Here is a 14673-nt window from a genome sequence, read left to right on the forward strand (position 1 = left end):
GCCAGTCAGAGAAAGACAAATACATATTATTTCACTCAGATGTGGAACTTAAGGAACAAAACAGATGAACATAGGGGAAGGGAAGGAAAAAGAAGATAAAAACAGAGAGGCAGACAAACTATAAGAGACTCTTAACTTTAGGAAATGAAATAGGGTTGCTGGAGGGGAGGTGGGTAGGGAATGGGATAACTGAGTGATGGACATTAAGGAGGACATGTGATGGAGTGAGCACTGGGTGTTATGTGCAACTGATGTAAATTCTATCTCTGAAACTAATAATACACTATATGTTAACTTAATCAAATTTATTTTTTAAAGTGATATTTTATTCACAGAGGTGCTTAATATCTTCATGTTATTCTAGTTCTTCCTGGAGGTGGGGGACTACTTCATTCTTCCCTCTGTGTCACATTTTATAACTTTCATAATGCAATAGAGCTACTTAGACTCTAGGGATTCAGGGTCTCTCTCACACACACACACACACACACACACACACAAATTTTTTTTTCAGCTTCTTACAATCATAAGTTTTAAACATACATTCATGAGACTAGGCTGGGGCACCAAATTCAAGGAGAAACTATGCATTTCACCCTTATATTTGATTACAATCTAATGAGTATGTTCAGAAGAAGAGGCTATGGTCTACATACTTGACAGATTTGTAAATTAGATTTTTCTTTCAAAACCGAAATTTGGACTGTGGGGAAAGAAATCTGTCCCAGGAATCTCTGCACAGTGTTAATATACCTGGAGTATATTTGGTTGTCTTCAGTAAGGGCATTTAATAATAATTAAAATCCTAATGTTCTCAAGTAAAAATTCACATGAACAGGAACAATAGAGGAAAAGGGGGGAAATGAGATAACTAATGGGATTAGGATGGTGCCCAGCTTCCGTTTTGCATACTTGTGTCCCTATAACAGAGGGCCTGCTGTCCTTTATCCCTTGCATCCCTTGAGGAGAACAAATACTGCTATGGAGTATTTTAATCTTTCAAAATTAATAGTCATATTTGATATTTCCCTACTGAATTACACAAATGTGGAAAATTATACATGATCATTTTCCTTATATTTAATTTAAAATTCACATATATGCGTTTATTAATAAAATTTATTAATAAACCACTAAGATTATTGATAAATTTATTATAAATAATTTGTTAATGATTGATAAATTATAAATAATATATAATGCAGTCTCCACAAAACTTGAAATTATTTTAAATTTCCATAGTTCGTAACACAATGTATAGAAATTCAGACAAACATGACTTCAAAGAATGAGTCTATGAGGATGAATACACATATCCTTTGGTCTTAGATTCTTAAAATCTTATTTGATCAATGGGTTAAGAGTTAAAAGGTATTTCTGTAAGCAGAATCTAAATTTGCTCATATTATGATACTAAAAGGGAAGTAAAAGGCCTAAAAACTCGAAATTTTTAGAGAAAAATTCTGCATTCTAGGATGGTAGACAGATGTTCCATTATTTCTCCATCATTTTGATTTCAAGTGGTAATTTTGACAAATTAAATACCAATGTCTTTTTCTTCCTTGAGAGAAAAATTATGTTGATTATTCTTTGTAGGAATATCCAATATATAACTGTTATCTTACCAATTATATGTTTTAATATACCAATTGTTACCTTACCAGTTGTATACTGGACATTCCTATAGAGAAAAACAAACAATTCATTAAATTGTATACAACATTGAGTAGAGGATCCAGAGAGCCATCAAAATTAAACTTTTTTTTCAACAAAACACAAAATCAAAATAATTGTAAAAATTGATAATTTTCTACCACACTGGTGATTTTTTCAAAAATCATGGCAAAGCATTGAAGGTTACTATTTTTGTTGCAAAAATTTAACATCATTCTGAATCAACTAATTTCTCTTTCAAACTCAATTTGCTTGCAACTAAACTTAAGATCTCTCTTCTAACTGTGGACTTTTTAGGGGTTCTGTCTCAGTGAATGGTCCTGCTCTTGGGACTACTTACTTCAGCTTTGTTTCCCTATACTCTCCTCCCTCTTGGTTTTTAATAAGTCATACATGATGTGTACATGTGTATATGTATACACATATACATATTATATATATGATATGAATATATATATACATACACATAGTATATATATATTTTCCTCTCTTCCCTCCTGGTTTTTAATAAATCATACATCATGTGTGCATGTGTGTGTGTGTGTGTATATATATATATACATACATTACATATTTTTTTTCTTTTTTTTTTTTCTCCCAATCTCTCCATCAGTCTCTATATATAGTTTCCTTCCCTAGCTAATCCGACCCCCTCATCTTTAAACCACCACTATCTCCTGCTTGGACTATGCCACAGGTGTGTATCTTGTCTATGTGTTATTTTTCTCTATCAGATGTTACAGGAATTCATTGTTCCCACTAGATCTAGCGATCTGTCTTAGAACAAATGGGATCATGTTGTCACACCTTCCCTTCTACTCTCACCCCTGCTTTTTTTTTTCTTTTCCTTCTAAAGATTTCATTTATTTATTCGTCAGAGAAAGAGAGAGAGAGATTGAGTGCCCACAAGCAGGGGGAGTGGCAGAGGACAAGGGAGAAGCAGACTCCCTGCTGAGCAGGGTGCTTGATGCAGGATTTGATTCCAGGATCCTGGGTTCATGACCTAAGTCAAAGGCAGATGCTTAACTGACTGAACGACCCAGGCGCCCTGCTCCTGCTTTTAAAATTCCAATGGCTTCATTTATAATTAAATCTAAAATTATCACTATTACCATCTGTAAACCTTGGTCCTTGCATATATCCTCAGTTCCATTAGCATTTGATTTACACTGACCTTCATTCAGATTCTTTGTCATACTGTGCTTACTTCTGATCACAGGGCCATACACATTATTCCCTCCATCTGGAACAAACGCCTTGCCCCAACACTTTTTATAGTACCTGGCATATAGTAGCAATCCTTCAAAAGTGTGTTGAATGAATAAATAAATAAATGAGTAGTGACTAAAGTGATTAGTGCCTCAGATATATTACATAGGTGTTGGCAGATATTTAATGACTTCTAGAAAAAACATTCAGTATCAGAGATGCTGTGATTCATAGAAAATTCATTTCTCTGACTGAAGCAATGATGATTATGTCCCAAACCAACAGTAATCATAATGGGTCAGTTTAGAGGTACCAGTACATTTTGCATGATCTTATTTCCTTATATTTAAAAAAAAAAATCCACTGAAACTAAACAAAAAGCCAAAAATGCATATTCGGTAATACCCAAAATATATTTCCTATACAAGTATCAGTCTTTCCTAAAGTGACTTTGGCCCAAGTGTATACCTTGTAAATATCTACTGTAACCATCCAATGAGAAGGAAGAGAAGGGATGGTGATAAAGTTAGACAGACCTATAGTGACATGCTTTTTTTTCTTCTCATTTATTTTAAGAGCTTCTCTTCAAATAACTTTTTATATCAAACCTGTTCAAAATGATTTCTAAATCTCAAACCTGAAAGAATGTTCACAAAATACTTAAGAAATACATTTCAGAAGTACCAGCAATTTCCTTTTTCCCTAATTTTATATAATGAAATTCTTTTTTTTTTTTTTTTTTTTTTTTTTAAAGATTTTATTTATTTATTTGACAGAGAGAAATCACAAGTAGGCAGAGAGGCAGGCAGAGAGAGAGGAGGAAGCAGGCTCCCCACTGAGCAGAAAGCCCGATGTGGGCCTCGAACCCAGGACCTGGGATCATGACCTGAGCCGAAGGCAGCGGCTTAACCCACTGAGCCACCCAGGCGCCCTATATAATGAAATTCTATAATAGAATGCAATTGATGAGTGTAATTTGCTAATATGTTCAAATGAATGTGTCACCAAATTTGCCATACACACAGCACACAGAAAAGAGAGTCTATTTTGAGATTCTGTGAAGTTAGAATGTAGTTTTCCCTTTGTGCATACTTTTGAAATTCATTTGCTCCTCTACATCTTTCATTGAAGATAGTGAATTATGTACGTATGTACATATGTATGTACGTATTTATACAGACTCCCCCCCCCCGTTAGAGCAATATATCTTTGTAATTTGGTATAGTTCCAAAAAATTCCATTTAAAATATGGGTGTAGAGGTCTTCTTCCTGACTGGTCTTTGGTATGTTCTGTTTCAAATCTGCCAATAGAAAGATGTCTTCAGGAAATGCCAAAATTGAGCACCCTGTCCCCAACTTCAAAGCCAAGGCTGTTACGCTAGATGGCCCATTCAAAGACATCAGCCTCTCTGACTACAAAGGAAAATATGCTGTGTTCTTTTTTCCTCTTGACTTTATCTTTGTGGGCCCCCATAGAGATCATCGCTTCCAGTGACAGGGCAGAAAGATAAATCTTAAAAGAAAGTCAAGTGTCAAGTGATTGGTACTTCTGTGGGTTCTTGTTTCCATCACCTGGTGTAGATCACCATACCCAAGAAACAAGGAGGACAGGGACCCGTGAACATTCGCTTATATCACACCTCAAGTGTACCATCCTTCAGGACTATGGAGTCTTAAAGGCTGATGAAGACATCTCATGCATTTTTATCATTGATGATAAAGGCATCCTTCCACAGATCGCTGTGAAGACCTCCCTGTTGGTCGCTCTGTAGTTGAGAGTCAGACTAGTTGAGTTTCCTGAAAAGCATGGGGAAGTGTGCCCAGCTGGATGGAAGCCTGGCAGTGATACCATCAAGCCCGCTGTCCCAAAGAGCAAAGAATATTTCTCTAAGCAGAAGTGAATCCTGGTTTTGTTGACTGTTTCCTTTGCTGTGCAGAAGCTTTTGATCTTGATGAAGTCCCAAAGGCTCATCTTCGCTTTTGTTTCTTTTGCCTTTGGAGACATATCTTGAAAGAAGTTGCTGTGGCTGATATCGAAGAGGTTACTGCCTATGTTCTCCTCTAGGATCCTGATGGATTCCTGTCTCACGTTGAGGTCTTTTATCCATTTTGACGGGGGGTGGGAGGTTGGAGGAACCAGGTGGTGGGTATTAGAGAGGGCACAGATTGCATGGAGCACTGGGTGTGGTGCAAAAACAATGAATACTGTTATGCTGAAAAGAAAAAAAAAATGGAAAAGGGAAAAAAATCAAACTGCCCTCACTGTGTCTTGTTTGCAGTGGCAATATATGCAAAAATACTTTCAACAATAAAGAACTTGAGACCCGGGGCGCCTGGATGGCTCAGTGAGTTAAAGCCTCTGCCTTGAGCTCAGGTCATGACCCCAGCATCCTGGGATCGAGCCCCACATCGGGCTCTCCGCTCAGCAGGGAGCCTGCTTCCTCCTCTTTCTCTCTCTACCTGCCTCTCTGCCTACTTGTGATCTCTCTGTCAAATAAATAAATAAAATCTTTAAAAAAAAAAAAGAACTTGAGACCCATGGTGCTATTAAAAAAAAAAAAAAAAAAAAAAAAAAAAAAAAAAAAAAAAAAAACTGAACCCTGGGCCATTTTAGGGCCAAGCTGCCATAAGCGGCCATGAAAAATCTCTTTTGTACTATTATCCATGTTAACACTCAAGACTTTAGACTCAGTGCAGGTATGGTATGGGACAGGACAGGCCCTTCCTGTAGGAGCTGAGGAGGCCAGATTTTCTTCCTCTGGAGAGAACAGCCTAAGCTGTGCTCTGGGGCAGGCTGACTGAGCTGCACAGTAGTGGGGCATCACTTTTGATCTTTCATTGTTGTTGCTAAACTTGAACTCAGAAAAAAAATGTAAAGAAAGAAGATGCGGTGTAGGAATCACATAAGCATAAAATTCTGACTGAGATTCAGTTGTTTCCAAACCCTACTGAATATGCTTTTCATATTCTAAGTCACTGATTTTTAAAAAACCTATTCATTATTTATTTACTCTACCAAAACATGTCAGCAATCTTAAATTGCAGTATTTCATATCACCCTGCATTCTGCCAGGTCAACAAGGAGTACCATTATCTGACACTTCCCTATTTGACACCTCACTGTCTTGAGGGGATGTGGTTGAACCTTTTCTGTTTTTGAAGTGCTTTCCCATAAGTTTCTAGTTATTCGTTTTTCTTGAATTAATTAATTTGAGAGACAGAAAGCGTGAAGGGAGAGGCAGAGGGAGAGACTCTTCAAGCAACTCCCCACAGAGACTGATGGGGAGCCTCGATCCCATGACCCTAAGATCACAAAACCAGGAGTTGGGTGCTTCACCCACTGAGGCACACAGGCACCCCAGTTTCTAGTTATTCTTATCAGCAGTGCCATCACTGGCCAGTTGTTCCTTGCAGTAATCTCTACCGATGGGATCGGGCTTGTAGAAAATCCAGAATTCAAGAATTTCTTTGCAAGGCTGTTTGCGTTATATCACTTTTAACATGAGCGTGACCACAGCCCTTGGAAAACTTTTGAAGACTTTTCAGTAAATAGAAGCTGATTTTCATATGATTTGATTACATAAGTTAGCTTGTGTGTGTGTGTTTGTGTGTATGTGTGTGTAAGGGGGTGTATGTTATGGAATGAGGCACTTAATATCATACGACAAACAGAAATACATTGTGATTGCCTTCAAACGTCACACATTTTGGGAGATCTGCTCCCAAAGCCACAGTGAACCTGGCTAAGAAAAGGGACTTCTGTTGGTAGGAATGCAAGTTGGTGCAGCCACTTTGGAGAACACTATGGAGATTCCTCAAGAAATTAGAAATAGAGCTTCCCTATGACCCTGCCATTGCACTACTGGGTATTTACCCCAAAGATACAGATGTAGTGAAAAGAAGGGCCATCTGTACCCCAATGTTTCTAGCAGCAATGGCCACGGTTGCCAAACTGTGGAAAGAACCAAGATGCCCTTCAACGGACGAATGGATAAGGAAGATGTGGTCCATATACACTATGGAGTATTATGCTTCCATCAGAAAGGATGAATACCCAACTTTTGTAGCAACATGGACGGAACTGGAAGAGATTATGCTGAGTAAAATAAGTCAAGCAGAGAGAGTCAATTATCATATGGTTTCACTTATTTGTGGAGCATAAGAAATAACATGGAGGACAAGGGGAGATGGAGAGGAGAAGGGAGTTGAGGGAAATTGGAAGGGGAGGTGAACCACGAGAGACTATGGACTCTGAAAAACAATCTGAGCGTTTTGAAGGGGCAGGGGGTGGGAGGTTGGGGGATCCAGGTGGTGGGTATTGGAGAGGGCACGGATTGCATGGAGCACTGGGTGTGGTGCAAAAACAATGAATACTGTTACGCTGAAAATAAATTAAAAAAAAAAAAGGACTTCTGTTGTCAGATGGGAGGGAGCTGGGGAGCTCTCAGTGACCAGTACCAATTGCCTGTGTGGGCTCAGGTCCAGTGCCCACAGGTCACTAAGGAGTCCTGTGTTGTTGTTGTTTTCTCCCCCTGAGACCATATCTCACTTTACATATTTAAATGAACTCCCTTGGAATTGATAATTTCACAGATGCTATTTGGCAAAGGTCCTAGTTTGAATTTAAATCTTACAAATTTAGAGATGCGATTGAAAATATTTTCAAACTTCATTATCATTGGAAATGAAATTGGAGGGCATCTTTTCTAAGGTGCTCATTTGATAATAGAAGGAAACTTTAGAGGTATTGCAGTGTGTGCGCTCTGGGAGTTTTTTCTTTCTTTTCCCCTAAGATGCTATTCTAATTCTTTTCTGCAATAAATGAGACTGAAAGTCCAGTTGTGATTACCTTTTAAATGTAGACCAAAGTGTTAGGAATATGAAGTGACTAAAGCCAAGAAAGTGCTTGTTGTACTTTCTGGAATATAAATTATCTACAGGGAGGGAGAAAGATAACAAGACTAGAGCAAGTGCTAGGAGAGGAGGGGGGAAAAGGGTGAGTGAAGGAGAGAGAGGGAAGGTCAGTGAGAGGGCAAGGGGAGGAGAGAGAGAGAGGGAGAGAGGGACAGAGAGAAGACAAAGAAACAGGAAAGAGAACAAATAAGGAAGGAGGAGAGGGCTGGGAAAATGTAGGAAACAAAACACAAAGAAGAAAGCATTGAGCACCATCTCCCATGAGTGAAGGTCAATGCATAAACAATGAATCCTGGAACATTGAAACAAAAACAAAGAAAGAGTAGGTATAAGGAACTAAAGGAAGTTCCTGTACATAAAAAGGAACTATTCAAAACTGGCAGAGTTGAAGGTGGTAGAGAAATAAGAGAAAACTATGGAAAAGGAAGAGATAGCCAAATGCTTACTGGGTTTCTCTTCTCCCAGATGCCATAATAAGCACAGTGAAAAAATCCACAGGCTCCATGGGCAGGAAACCCTGCAGAGAAGTATAGTACCCCGAAACAAGTATGGTGAAGGTGTATGATCTTTCTATGGAGGGTGTGGTCCATTTAATATGTCACAGATGATTGTGTATGTGCATTATTGTTTTCAGGCAAATAGAACCCAAATAAATACTGAATAATTATGAGGAAACCTGAAGTCTACCTTAATTGGAAAATGGAAAATTATACTATTCCAAAGTGCATGTATTAATCACTGCCCATATGCTAGAAAGCCTCATGAGCCATTCCCAGGCATCACGTCAGTTAATTCCACCAGCAGTCCAGTCAGGCTACCATTACCCTTGTTGAAGAGATGGAGATCTGAGTCTGAGGGAGGTTACATCACTCATCAAAATGCCTCCATTGATTGTGTCAGAAGTTGGAGAAGGTCTGTCTGACTCCCAAGCCCATGCTTTAACCACTCCTTCCATCTCTGCACACCACCAAGGAGTATCCTCTGTTAATCCTCCCACGTTCCCCTTCGCTCGGACTGCACACACAATGCATCGTGTATCAGGTTTGAATCTATTGCAGCTTGTCACTAATTTTCCAAGTAACTCAAAACTATCTCACTCTAAAAATCTTTCTAGGACTTTCACAGACTTCGACACACTTCAAAGAATGACATCCTTTTAACTCCCGCCCTTCACAACCTACAGTATATTGACTTATACTTGTAATCTGTTTGTTCCTTGTATTGATGTTCTGTACAAACTAGGCTGTAGCATTCATGAGGTCCAAAAAATGTACCTTATTGATGTTTGCATCTCCAGAACTTAGCAAGAAATTGGCACATCAGAGATGTTAATACATATATATTGAATAAATGGACAATAGGGGTTGATTATAGTGCCATGATTCTCTAAGGTTCCATGGATCAGGGTCTATATTATCCAACTTTCTTGAGTCCTGTAGCACTCTGTCCTAAGGCTTTGAAATATAGTAGTTCAGTCTGTGCCAGTTTGAGCCATGCTGACTGAAGTAGGATCATGGCCCTAAGATGTAGGAGACCCATGACCTGAACCAAGACAGTTTGCTATCCTTAGAGCTTCAACTTCCTCATCTGTAAGATAGGAATAATAATAGAATTTATCTCATGGGGTTCTTGTGCAGTTTAAATAAGTTGGAGAAGAGAATATATACATTGCTGAATATTCCTTTTTTCTTCTTGCTCTTCTAGAAATCTGGCTCTTTGCAAAGACTGTATTTTTCTATAGAACCGCCAACCTATTTAAACATGCACACACACACACACACACACACACACACACACACACATCATGTGTATTATATGTATATAAGCAATGTAACTCAAGTGTGTAGTATGTATGCATCTGGCACTCAGAAATCACTTAGTTGCGATTAACAGAAATCTGATGTGCACATAATAGAAGTTGCATATGCTTGCTCTACCTGAATAGACAAATGGATGAATGAATATAATATACACAATGCATTATTAATATTTTTTAAAATGCTGTTTTCTTTTCCCTGTGGGGATAACATCCCACGTGCCTCTTGTGTACCCAGCAGAGCTGCCATGGCCCAGGGCTGGATCTAGCCCCATGCAGTGTGAAGTTGGCACGGCCTTGTCTGCACCCTGTCTCAGATTCAGTCTGAAGAGAGCTCATCAGTATTCCATGTGTTCAACAGAGACACTTAATAAACTCAGAGTAGCAGGACAGTCATCACTGAACAGTCTAATTGAGTGGCCCTGAGGGGCAGTAGAAGGTCTTACATGAGCAGAAAAGATGAGTGGCATGAGCTGGGCTGCTAATCCAGGAATCAGCGCCACCGTGGGATCCACCAACGTTGTGAACAAATGCCCAGAAGGGCGACTGAGAACTGGAGAAAAGAAAGGCGAGAAGCACACTGGAGGGAAGGATGGGTTCAGTTTGAGGTTTCCATGGACTTGGCTCAGTGACACGCTATGATGGTGTCAATGACCGCTGAATCTCTCAAAAATCACACATATATACACATAGAGCTTGCCTAAATAGGTTTCCCAACAGGATGCAAAAACCCACAAAACAGAAAGAAACAAACCAAAAATACCTGGCTGTGGGCAGCATCTCCCTAGCACGGGTGTCTATGGATTGTTTTTGTCCCCATGTCAACGTTGAACAATGCCCGAGAAATCAAACGCTCATTAAGTATGTTTCTGAACTGCTGTTTGAACCCTAGTTGCTCTTCTTGAACTGCATCAACCTGCCCTACGTTGTTGAAAGAGACATTTCATCTCTCTAATATTTTCTCTAATTTCAGTGTTTACTTATTTCAATAACCTCTAATTGGGTCATTCTGTCAAGGGCTGAGAAAAGTAAATGAGACAGTTTCTGTCTTCAGCAATTTATAATCTCAACATAAAACAAATGTTAGGTGATGTGTTGGAATATAAAGAGGGGAGAGAGGTATTATTTTTTTCAACTTGATTGCAGTGTAACTGACAAAAATTTTACCGATATAAGGAGCACGGTGTGGTGTATGGATACTTACCCATTGCAAAATGATGGCCATAATCAACCCAAATAACACAAGCCATCAACCTGCACAGCTATCTTATTTCTGTGTTTAGTTGGCTGTGTACTTGTGGATTGATGCATGTGTTTCTCTGTTTTGCCATGGTGAGACGGGTCAATATCTACTCTCTCAGAGCATTTCAAAAACACACTGCAGTGTTAGTAATGGTCACCGCCATATACTGGATATTAGATCCCCAGGACTTGTTCCTCTGTACCCAGAAGTCTATACCCTTTGACCAACCCTTCCATGTTTAATTTTGATTGACTGTCATTAGCAACAACATCAAAGAATAATGAATAAGTTAGTATCAAGGAATAAACAGAATCTGAGTAAAATGTGGAAGGGAATATTAGATTCTGATGTCATGATAAAATAGCCCAGAGGCTAGTGACTGCACACGGACCTGAGGAAAAGGTCTGGTTTGGCCTTTGTCCCCTCCTAGTTATACCACACTGGGAAGCAAGTTCACCTCTTCATGCCACTAGAGCCTCCTGACCTGGGGGTAGAGAGGAATAGAAAAGAACTGCTACGTGGTTGTTCATATCACCTCCAGGACCTCCTGGAGTTCTCCTGAAAATTAAACTAAGGAATGCAATGTACCTGGAGACTTGGTTAGTAAATGCTAAATAAATGTTGGTGGTTCTTGTTAAGAGATAATGGTTTATACATAACATAAATGTTGATACACTTTCTGATTTCAAAGAACTTATTGAATATGCAGGGATGGTGTGTATGAAAATACGTAGGAACAGACCAGTGTCTGAGAAGGCACGGTATTAATACAATCAGTTGCAAAAACTGAACACTACAAACATTGAGAAATAGCTTCTAGGGGTACCTTTCCCTTCCTCTGTCTCTGTCTCTATTCATCTGTCTGTCTGTCTATCTCTCTCTCTCAAATACACACATACACACATACAAAACAAAAACAGACTGGGGATGTGGTCAGCTGGAGTTCCATGAATGGGAAGAGTGCACAGATGAGCCCAGGACAGATAGCGATCACAAACAAACACATGCTGTTTTGTTACCTTCGGATACATTAATACCTAATGTCTCCTGAATAAAATCATGATATAGCGCGCACAATCCCTGGTGTTGTGCCAAGAGACCTGTACACATATGAAAACCCAGAACGCCAGCTCAGTGCACCACACTGCTTTCTCAAATTATATGGTCCTCAAGTTCCTTAACTTGGAAACTCAGAATCTGTCCTGTGCATAGTTCTTTACTATGTCTACCCTGAATTCTTCAGCAAATTTTCCACTGGTATTCTCCCAAAACCCAGACACTGCACTTAATTCTATTAATACACAGATCACATTGCATATTGACTATCACTGTCTTTATTATACTTGGATGAAGATACTGCCTTGATTTTTAAAAGATTTTATTTATTTATTTGAGGGGGGGCAGAGGGAGAGGGACAAACAGACTACCCCTGAGGGGAGGAACCTGAGGTCATGACCTGACCCAAAGGCAGACATTTCACTGACAGAGCCCCCCAGGCACCCTGAAACTGCCTTACTGTCTTTTCTAGAGTTGATATACAATAAAATATTAACTAAATAAGTGAATCAGAACATGTGGACCAAGGCAATGTGACCATACGTGCAGAGGGAGTGAAGGGAGAGGAATACTCTGTGCCAGAGAAGGAGGGTAGAAAATGACCACACTGTCAAAAAATATCAAAACGAATTCATTAAGAAATATAGCTCCTTGGGCACCTGGGTGGCTCAGTGGGTCAAGGCCTCTGCTTTCAGCTCAGGTCATGATCCCAGCATCCTGGGATCGAGCCCCGCATTGGGCTCTCTGCTCGGCGGGGAGCCTGATTCCCCCCTCTCTCTCTCTGCCTGCCTTTCTGTCTACTTGTGATCTCTCTCTGTCAAATAAATAAGTAAAATCTTTAAAAATATATATTTATATATAACTCCTTATGGAAATATAAATGAGTGGGACACTTTCAAAACCACAAAAAAGGAAGAGGTAGAATGTTCACCAGGAAGAAGGAGGCTGATATGTAGACAATCAGAAAAAGTCAGTACAAAGAACCTCCAAAAAAAACAAAGTTGTAAGGAAGGTGGATCAATAGGGCTGCTTGCTAAAATGGTAGATTATAGGATTTGTCCAAGAAAGTGGCTGGTGGAGGCTTTAGAGAGCACAGTTTTAGTAGGGTTGTGAGAAAAATCAAATTGTAGAGCTTAAGGGAATTGGTGGAGAAGTGGTGGTAACAGGAGAGATTTGACAGGAAAAGACCCAACTAAGAAAAAACACTGTACCATGAGCTGTATGCATCACTGATGACTTGAAACCACGCAGGGTTACAGTGACATTTTTGCTCAATCTCAATGTCTATTAAGGATACTTAAAGAGTTCTGTCTTTCATGCATTTCGTGCAATTAGGATATGAGTACTTTATTTTTCAATAGGTTCCAGTTTTCAGGTGTTAGAACCCTGCAGGGAAGTATCCACCTTACCAGTTACCATTATTTTAGTTTGCAGTGCTAGGACACTGAATTAGACCTTCCCCTTCTTTTCCCTCTCTTCACAGGACAAATGGGGCATCTGAAGTATTAGTCCTTAGCAATTCCAGGTTATCTTGGAAATAACATGTGTATTAGAGAGAGAGAGCAGACGCAGGTGGGCACAGGTGAGTAGAAAGAGAATCTTCTAAGTACAATAATTGGTCTTCTCTTTATCAGAACTCCCCCTCCCCCCAGTTATTTAGCTCTGGTTCTCCAGAGTATACAGATGGACTTTAAGTGAGCCATTTACTAGAGTATACAAAAGCCACAGAAGTAATCCTTCTTGGCACAAGATCATAGCTTAAGAGTTTATATTTGAACTTGCTTACTGGACAATTGTTGCTGAAACAAACTACGTAAAAAGGTGTATGTTTTTCAAACCTTTACTCTAAAACAAAGTCCTGGGGGTTCGGGGGAGTGCTTAACAAGGACTCAGGTGATGACTCATAGTCAGAAAAGAGAAGATAAGAAATGCAGGTGTGGGTATAATCTAAAGAGAGGACACAGCCAAGCTTTTGACTCAGAACGTAAACAAATACTGTCAGATGGAATAAATTACAGACAAAAAGGTGTTTATAACATATGAAGTGAAAAACTTGCATAAGAATGCATACTATGGTTCTTTGTCTGAAATGTGTATTAAAATGTGTATTATGCAGGTAGATATGTCTGTGTGCGCACATGTATTTGCTCACTTTCTATGAATGCTGCCTTAAGAAATCAAATTTAAATGAGGGATGAAGATGTTTCACAGACAACATAGCTCATTGAAAACTTATTATAATCTTCAATAATCATCTTTAGCTTAATTTGATTATAACTGAAAGAAACTAGGAGAAACGTTTGCACGATACTATGTCCAGAGAAAGATAATGTTGTCAAGAAGAAGACCACATGCATTACACTTAGAAATAGAATACTCAGGAGATATGGGATTTTTGAGAGATGTCCAGCATGATCCTGGCAGACAGGGGGTCCCACTGCAGCCCGTGATGTGGGTATAGTGCTATGGTAGCGTCCTCTTAACAGTCTGGAAAAGCCTTGGAATAGGAGCCATTAAGACCGTCCCACTGCTCTGGCATAGCTGTTCCCTTTACTGAACCAACTCTCCTTTCTTTGAGGCATCTCAAGTGGGGACCTGCCTTGCTTGGAAACTCAAGTGTTTCAGCTCTTTTGACAGAATCTCCTTATAATTATATTATCAGCATTGTAATTTATCAACCATTCTCTTCTAAGATTAACTAGCATGAGCCAAAGTCACTGAGGAAAACAAAGTTTCCAGGCTTGGCCTCAGACCTTAGATG

General features: G+C 39.3%; 1 protein-coding gene and 1 pseudogene across 1 annotated transcript in view; one reads left to right on the top strand and one right to left on the bottom strand.

The window, feature by feature from the left end:
* The window catches only part of PCDH15 (protocadherin related 15), a 1821443-nt gene that overhangs the window by 838323 nt on the left and 968447 nt on the right, over positions 1 to 14673 (bottom strand). The gene's annotated exons all lie outside the window — the stretch shown is intronic.
* LOC125084675 (peroxiredoxin-1-like) lies at positions 4199 to 4784 on the top strand (annotated as a pseudogene).

The sequence above is a fragment of the Lutra lutra genome, chromosome 14 (genome assembly GCF_902655055.1).
Source record: "Lutra lutra chromosome 14, mLutLut1.2, whole genome shotgun sequence".
Classification (NCBI taxonomy): domain Eukaryota; kingdom Metazoa; phylum Chordata; class Mammalia; order Carnivora; family Mustelidae; genus Lutra; species Lutra lutra.